At 40.1% G+C, this 9,258-nt stretch overlaps 1 long non-coding RNA gene across 1 annotated transcript; it reads right to left on the bottom strand.

Moving 5' to 3' along the window:
• Positions 1 to 285: 285 nt before the first annotated feature.
• Positions 286 to 4,794, bottom strand: LOC110015880 (uncharacterized). The gene is made up of 2 exons (XR_002291145.2): positions 2,066 to 4,794; positions 286 to 618 (listed from the first exon to the last, which is right to left on the bottom strand). It is a non-coding gene; the product is annotated as an uncharacterized LOC110015880 (long non-coding RNA).
• Positions 4,795 to 9,258: the final 4,464 nt, after the last annotated feature.

Below are 9,258 nucleotides of genomic sequence, written 5' to 3'. Positions count from 1 at the left end.
GACTGATTTTTCCATGAAGGTTTGAACTTTGAGAGTGTAAAAATATTCATGTCTGTCTGAGAAAAGTACGTATAGTGTGTAGTGAGGAGTCTTGCCGTCATAAAGCATTTACAATCCTGCTTTGTGGATTTCACTTATCACTGCGTGTTTAGTTTCAGTTTTCAGTTTCAGTGTAGTTTTTTATTTCAAACACAAAATAAATGAAAAATCAGCACAGTGGTTTAAAAGACATAAAACACTGCATGTTTATGGAAGGCATTGCGATAAATGAGGGGACACTGTAAATGCAAAATCCTTTTTTATATTCTACCCAATACACAATTTACTTTAATTTAGCTGTGTGACATAAAATACAGATATGACAGTGCATCCAATATATCTAAGACCCAAAGCCGCCCTTTATAGGTACCCTGTACCCACTGGATTACCAAGTAAAGTCAAATTAGCAAAGGGTGTTTTCATCCAGCAGTGTGCATCTTTCTTAGCTCAATCAAGTGGTCGACTGTTGTAGAGAATAATCCTCGGCCTTTTCCTGCTGCCCACGGGTCTTTGGAGAAAGCCTCGCTTGAATTGAGAGCAGGTGGGCATCATTTGATTAGCTTGATCACACACCTGCTACTGAGGAGGACAAAAGAAAGAAAGAAGAAGCAGAACGGACTTTTCCACGTGGGTACAAACATTCATTAAAAAAAACGAAACAAAAAACAAATTACTGACCTAAGCTTTTACCGTTGAAAAGCCTATTTGTTATAAAACCTGCAAAAGTGTTTGTGCTAAAAGAAGAGAGTGCTACACCAGTTTATTTTCTTCTTGGTGCAATATACCTCAAAATATATACAGTTATCATACTCCTACTTTTACTTTCACCTCAAACACTTACTGTAGATATCTAGAAATGGCGTTTCATCTCTGCCATAAAGTGAAAGGGCGTAAAGACAACTGAGTGGGCGTATTCAGGAACTGAGTGAGCGAACCTTACAACCACGCAGGTGCATTTCCAACCGAGCGACCCCGCATTTTACCGCTGCGGTCAATTCGCCTTTGTGTGCTTGCTTGGATATGCGCTAAGTGTTCACGGGGCATTTTTGTCACTTGGGGGGCGGTATTCCGGTTGTGTGATTGTCACTTGGGGGCGGTAACCTTTCTGGTTGATCTGATTGGCTGAAATTTGCTGGTCAAATGCAGTGGGGCGGTACTATCATTTTTTAGAGCAGGGGGGGTTAACAGGTGGCTCTTGAGCTGCATGCGGCTCTCTGCCTTTTATCATATTTTCTTTTTACAGTGATCCCTCGCTATAACGCAGTTTACTTTTCATGTTTTTGCTACTTCACGGATTTGCATCATGCATAGTGTTCTGCATTCTGATTGGCTAAAAGTTCACTCCGCTTCTTCTCTACCTGTGCGTCAATAACATTGCAGTTTAATATGTCCATGTACGTAAAACAGCTTTCCAAATTTACATTCCATACATGCAAATCATGTTGCAATTTTGAGTTTCTCTAAAACCCATAGAAAAAGAGCGACAACAACTGCCTATCACTATGTTCTTCTCCCGAACAAACACAGCTGCACCGGGGCTTCAAAAGAAGAAAACACCGCAGAGCGGAGTCAGGATACAGCGGCTCAGTCTGAAAGCAGTGAAATACACCTGAGTCACTATTTGTCCCACTGTACTTTGTATTTTCAATCATTTTAAATTTTCTCGCGTTTAATCCAATTACTCGGGTCGCGTTGGGCGGGGCTTATCTCCGCAATTTGAAGCCTTCTGTTCACATCGATGATTAAAATATTATTTGACAGTAAAGTACAGAAGTTAATTGTTGAAAAAAACGTTTCTAAAGTATTTTGATTTGTGAAAGAAATACTTGAGCCTTTAAAATGGTTTGTTCTCTCTTTTAGATGTATAATAGAGTATTTAATTGTATGATAATTGTAAAAAAAAATACAGGTTTCTACTTCACGGATTTTGCCTATCACAGGTTCTTTTTGGAACGTTACCCCCGCGAAAAACAAGGGTTTACTGTACAGTACTTTCACAACCATAAGGTAAACATAAAAGACTTACATTTCCTCTTTAGGTCAGGTTGTGTGACGTCGGCACAGAGGACCTAGAAGAGAACAGTAAGAACGGTACAGAGAGAGGTAAGGACGTGAAAGAAGGACCCCCCCCCCCCCCCTCCAGGACATAGGTGCAGATATGTGCATAAGATATGCAAAGAGACACGATTATGAAGCACAGTTTAAGCTGCAATCTATAAGACGGCTGCAATGAAAAGCTGTCCATCCTCCGCTCCTTTCACTGGGACGCAGAGCCGGGCGAGTTACGCCACACTTTTTGACTGAGGACTTAAGCTTGGCCTGACGCGTCTGCTTGTTCTTTGGAGCTGCACAGCAACGAGACGGACTCTGACAATGATGAAAGGGAAGCTGGTGTGTTTGATTGAAATGTAACCCAGCTGTTTATTTCAGATGCAAAAGATGAGGACTTTGAGGGATTTTTGGATGCTGAGTGAAAAAAAAAATCACAACCAACTCAGTTTTGCGCTCGCTGCCTTTTTAAAACACACCAGCATGCATGTTTCACCGCGACGTGTTAACGTTAAATACAGAAAAAAAAAATCCATAACTGAAAGTGTGCCGATTAATCCAGTGCTGTTGTATTTTAAGGAAAGGAGTGTGTTATGGGAAATAACATGGCTTTAATTGTGTGTTTGTGTCTGGCAGGTCAGTGCATGGTGTGGCTCTTTGACTCTCAAAGTTAGAAATTTCGGCTCTTTGTGTCAAACTTGTTCGCCCCCCCTTTCTATGTTAGAGGCTTTAATAGAAAAAAACGGCGGATATAACGTGGATTAAAACCTTAACCAACGACCCAAGACCAAGGTAAGAAAGTGCAGAGGTTTTTTTTGTGCTGTTAGTTTTTCTCGTGAAAATCACTGCATTTGTTACCATTTTAATCCATGTTACAGCCGCTGTTTCTTTTCTATTAAAGCCTCTAAAAGAAAGTCCCGCCCCCTTGCCTCGCCGGACTTGACATGCACATATTAGTCAATTAGATCAACCAGAAACACATTTTGGAGAAAATGTAGGACTTTTATGTTCGCCTTATGGTTGTTAAAGTCCTGTATATAGATAATATGATAAAAGGCAGAGACCCGCATGCAGCTCAAGAGCCGCCTGTTAACCCCCCGCTCTAAAAAATGCTGCCTCGCCGCATTTGACCAGCAAATTTCGGCCAATTGGATCAATCAGAAAGGTTACTGCCCCCAAGTGACAAACACACCCCTGAATACTGCCCCCTAAGTGACAAAAACGCCCCCTTAACACTGAGCGCAAATCCAAGCAAGCGCGCAAAGGAGAATTGACTGCAAGATCCCGCTCATTTAGGATTGCAGGCGTGCAGTTGTAAAATGCAGGGTCGTTCGGTTAGGATTGCGCCTGCGGGGTTGTAAGGTTCCTCACTCAGTTCCTAAATATGCCCGTTCACTTGTCTTTACGCCCGTTCACTTTATGGCAGAGATGAAACGCCATACCTTTGGTGCATGGAATAGATTTATTCAAGGGAAATTTAAAATACTTGCAGTTAGAAAGCAATCTGTACGGTAGATCTAAAAAAAAAAGTCCAATGCCTGTGCTGTTATTGGACAATACATTTTCCTACAACTTCCATTTTGTAACATATTTGGAACGATTCCACAGGCACCATTAAATAATGCAAATCCTCTGCAGCACTATTTAATGAAATACCAGAAGGTTAACACCTATTTGAATTGCATGCAGTGGTTGATACACATAAATGTTCCCACACATAAGTGGCCAGCAAAAACGTATCGAAGTGTATAGATTAGCTTTTACAGTATAGCAAAGTCATTTTCCACCATCACCAATGGGATAAGGGCAATTGAACCCTGGCATTTCATGTTTAAATGCTTATTTATGCATCAAATGTACCTTTCTGGAGATAATAAGAGGCCATAATAGAATTTTATTAAAATGCATTATATGGGAGGGAAGTTATTGCATGTACACCCTCTTCCGTGTCTCTCATCTCACCCTTGAACAAATCCCTTTCCAGCAGCTGCTACATGTGCAGGGTCGATAAAACTTCATCATTTGAATATTTAATGTGCAACTCATGTCATGCAAATTCAACTTTATTTTATTTTCCTTCTACCCAGTCCATTATTTTGCCAGGAGCTTTGACGGGTCTCTCTGTGAGGGCTCAGTCCAAAGGCTTTGCACACACATAGCAATTACCACAGAGGCATGACTTTTTTCATCCCAATGTGTGCAGTAGCACTGCAGACACAGAGTTTATGCATGGTTTAGTAAGGCTCAAATTGGTTTGATGTCAACCTAGACCACATGCATTAATCATTGCGTAAAGGCTTTCTCCAGTGTTAGGCATTAGTTAAAGATTTTGTTTTTCTTGATGAAGATTCTCATTCCTTCAGGTCAGAGTTCATAAGGAAGAAGAAAATCAGAAGGGACGAGTTTATTTAGGGAGTTGAGTTTTTCCTCTCATATTGAGGTGTAGTTTTTTCATTAAAGTAGCTATAAATATTCATACCAAGTGTTTGTTTGTTTTTAATCTACTAAAAGCTGGTTTGTCACTCAAAAAATAACATTCAGGTGAACCTGAGACATAACAAGGCAAATATCACAGAGGATCCTTGCACTCCTTGCCACCAAAGGAAGATAGCCTTCTATCATCTCTATGATCATCTGTGATGAAATGCCATATGTAGGCCAGGTGCCTCAAGCTGTAAGAAAACAAGTCCAAGCTCTATGTGACAGTCAGGTGAGAAAAAACATATACATGTGGCCACAAAGTCCGGAGGTCTTCTTCTACACGGAAAAACACCTTTACGTTGTCATCAAAGAACCTGAGCAGCAACTTCACTCTAATCAAAGTTGAGTAGAGAAAATTGGGAATAATTGAAACATGCCTGGGGCTGCAGGACTGTTCCCTCTTTCCTACGGACCTTATCAGCTCAATTGTTATTTAGTTAAATGAGATAGGAGGAATATTTTTTTGAGAATTGGCAAACACTTGAGTACAACAATAGGGTTTTTAACATTTTCACAGCCGTGTCCCACTGAACATGACAATGACTGTAGTTCTATCTTTTGAAACACCTGCAAAAGAATGTAAAACTGCTATTCATGTTTTTTATACTTTTAAACCATTGCGCTTTATGCTTAAATGTCTTAGATGATGTATATTATAACTTAACTTATGATTGTTGTTTCAATGCCATAATATTGATTAGCAAACTTACATCATTTGTTTATCCCCCAAACAAAAGAGGACAGTGCGTTTGACACACATTTGTGTTAATTATATATTTTACAAGGTGGCTTTTAGGACCCACAAGGTGACTGTGCAGCTAAAATAGTAAAAATACAAACATTTTAAAGTGCACATTAAAAGAAAAATAATATAAAAAGGGATTGTTTACGCCAAAATAAAAAAAAACACAATTATGAAAAAAAAAAAAAAAACATCATAAAGAGTTAGAAAGCCTGAATAGAAGTGTTTTTTTCGAAATAATAAAAAGTGTTGTAAGCTGTAAAGATGGGACAGAGAGAGAAATTAATGGCTGGAAGGTCAGACAGATAGAAAAAAAATAATAAGTAAACAATTGTAACAACTGAAGTGATGTCTTCTGGGGAAGAAAAAAAAACAAAGGTGCTCAGGTTGATTTGCATGTTATGAGTTTCCCCAGAAGGGATGCCACACAGCCTACCTTGCTTCGTATGTCAAGATTACCCAAGAACGTTTATATTAAAGTTGACAGATTTCCAAAATATAGACAAATTTGGGATGACTTTGGAAAATGTTCATATTTGCTAATCACCATAGAATAGAGAGGGGAACAATTTTGTTGTTGTTAACTCGTATAATCACTGTGGGCAGGTGACTCCAAACCATACAGGACATTGATATGCTCCCCTGCTGTTAAAAGCTCTGAAGAGGCAGATGGGCAAAATGGTGGCTCCAGTTTTACCCACGCCAACACCCCACCCCCCACCCTGTTTATTTGCCAGCTTTTCAGTCAGTCTGCAGTGAGCCCTTTTCTGTCTATTTGTGGGTTGTCTCTGTATGTATGGGCTTGGCACCACAGCATGCAGATTTACTTTTAGAGGTCAGTGTACTGCTTTTGCCCTGCAGCTAGTCACTGTTGCTCCCAATCTATTGCCTGATATCCCAAATGCCATGCAAATGTGTGGTGGTGGGTAGTTGGATGAAAAGTAGAGTAAAATAAAGAAAAGCAAAATCCGAAAAAAATGTCTGAAATAATAACTGTTTAAAAACACCCAGACAGTCAGCGAACACCTTGGTGTTAGGGATTGTTATTTTAAACAAACAGCAAAGAGCAGAGAACATCAACACAATTGGTAAAAATGTATCAACTTTCATTTATATTTGAAAAAAAATGTTTAAATATGCTCTTTTAGGTCATATTGTTTAAAAGAAAATTATAAAAAAAAATTCTGGTACAGCCTTGGGTTATATCACGATATATATTGCATCGTGATATGTGTATCGGGAAATGTATTGTACCCCCAAATTCTATACACACCACTAATGTCTTCTGTATTATCTGTATTTGTGGTGTGTATTTGTCAACATACAATTGTATAAAGATTTTTGCGACTAACAGGTATGTGTGTAGTATTTGAGTGTGAGTCGTAGTTTCCGGACAAGCCCAGCTCCCACTTTTCCTTTCTTTTCCATCCTGTCCAAAAAAAACAAACACTAATATTATAAACCAAAAGGTTTAGCCTTAAAAACAAAATGGGTTTATACAAATATTAACCTTGCGTGTCTGAAGCTACATAACCTCCTATTGTAAAAGCAACCTTAGAATACTGAAACAATCAAATGATTAGTTGTTATTTTTTGTTTATTTTTGTCAAAGACTACATTTATCTATTTCTCTGATGCAAGCCAACAGAATATATTTGTAAGTATGTTTTGGCTTATTCGTGTTGCTGTTGAGTGGATTGGGAAAAAAAAATAAAAAATAATAATAAATAACTTTTGTACCTTTTTTCCTTTCCTCTTTTGGTGATCATTTTTATTTGTTTTTGTTGTTTCTTTTAACTACAGCATCATACATTCCTTTCTTACAGTGGCCGACAGGGCTCACACTACATACAAAATAAAAAACGCAAAGGCATTACCCGAAGCACAACGAAATGACCCGCAACACGACGACAAAACCGCAGCAATAGCATTAGCCTCAGCACAACGGAATTAAGACCTTTTTTTTCCTACCGGCGGAAAAAAAACAATTCAGTTTCAAACTATTCGGTGCAACAGAGTTTTAGGGCCACCAAAAAGAGTAAAATTACAAGATTTTAAACTGTAAATTTGTCAAAGTGGAGGTGATCATACAGATAGCAGCAAGTGAATGCCGTGCAGCAGCAGAGCAGACCGACTAAACTTAGTTGAACAGGTGAGCTGAATGCTTATTGATAACCTTCCAAATGTTCGGAAGCTCATTTGTTTGATTTATGATTTATAAATGTTTTATTTATTGATGGGTGGTTTGCAGGATCTCTGCAGCCCGATGAAGCCGTCACCGACGGCGTCGGTATTGTTGTGGAGTGGGGGTGTGTGTTGGGCACCGCGCGTCCGTGTGTGAGAGGGGGAAGAAGCGCGTTCAACGAGAGAGGGAGGTGAGAGCATGGAGCGGAAGAGTGTGCGTTTATATTGTGTGTTGGAGGACGGAGAACCGTAATGAAAAGAGGATGTCACCCCAAGAAGAACTGTTTTGGAGTTTTTATCAACCCGTTCTGGAGGCCGAGGGTCCGAACGGGAAAGTTAACCCTGAACGAGGATCCTCCTTCGGCCGTGCAGAAAATCTCCCCTGCGTTTCTGACCACGGTCGGAAAGAAAAAAAGAGAAGTCATCACGCAGGAAAGGTTCAACAGTGTCCCTGCAGCTTTCCACCTGAATCGTTTCTTTCCTCCATTAAAGACCAGGGGCCTCATTTATAAAACTTTGCGTAGGATTTGCGTCAGAAGTGGCGTACGGATGAAACATAGGACGTGCGTACGCACAGAAATATTCTGAGTTATAAAACCGTGCGCACGCACATCCTACGCATCTTTCCCTTAATAAATCACAACCAATTCTAAATGCGGCTTCATGACACGCCCATAGTTGCATATAAATAGTCCGCGAAACGCCCACAAATTAATATTCGAAATCATGGCAAACACAGAGAGGAAATCAAAAAAACGTAACTTCACTCAATGTGAAGTAGAAGTTATCGTTGGCGAGGTGGAAAAGAGGAATAAAGTGTTGTTTGGAGGGCACAGTGTGGGCATTACTTATGCTGAAAAGGCACGTGAGTGGCAAACGGTGGCACACGCCGAAAATGCTGTAGCCTCACAGCCTCGGACCGTGGCCGAAATGCGCCAGATGCACCGGGTGACACGCGTGGTTCCTCCGAGTGCTCCGGTAACGCCAGAGGTCCAACAGGACGGCTCGAGGAAGTCGGAACCGGCTCATAAGCCACTCGTCCTCGTTTGCCAGCAAGTCTTCTTGCTGTCTAAAGATGCGTTCACTCCGAATTCTTCCATTTACCACATCTTCTAAGAGTGCAAGATCAGCCATTGTGCGTCATTACGCATTGTGATGGGGCACAGACGGACACATTGAGGAGAATATCAGTTTTGTACATTATTTCGTTCTGTTAACTATTATTTATGAGGATGAATTGCACAACATGCCAATATTGCAGAACATATTTCACTTTTCTTTTTGCAAATAAGTGTTCATTTGAATTTCTGTTGTAATTGTCGTTTGATTTTTTTTTGTTTGTTTCACTGCTGATCGATCAAACGGGTGTTCGTGTAGGCTGTTAATTGTAAGACTTGCTTTGTGAAGTCTTCATGTTATTTATGAGAGGCAGTATTGTCATTTTCACTTTCACGTGTTTCTTCCATCTGCCGACGGTGTCGCCGTTTCTCATTTCACCCGTTTTTGTGCGTACGCCTGGGTCAGAGCTTGCGTGAAGGACCGCACATTTTCCCGTCAAGTTTGCTTTTTATAAATATCAACTACTGCGTAGAGAGTGGCGCACGCCTTCTTTTGTGCGTACGCAACGTTTATAAATGAGGCCCCAGATCTCTACATTTGTGTGACGCTTCCGTCTGAGGAAGAGCACTTTTTGGGATGGTCAACATTCTAATGCTAATAAAATAGACTATTTTTATTCCTCTTTATTGTTTTCTGCTGAAAAG

Source organism: Oryzias latipes, chromosome 11 (assembly GCF_053564925.1).
Source record: "Oryzias latipes strain Hd-rR chromosome 11, Olatipes_Hd-rR_3.1".
NCBI lineage: Eukaryota > Metazoa > Chordata > Actinopteri > Beloniformes > Adrianichthyidae > Oryzias > Oryzias latipes.
This window is presented reverse-complemented; position numbering and strand designations above follow the sequence as displayed.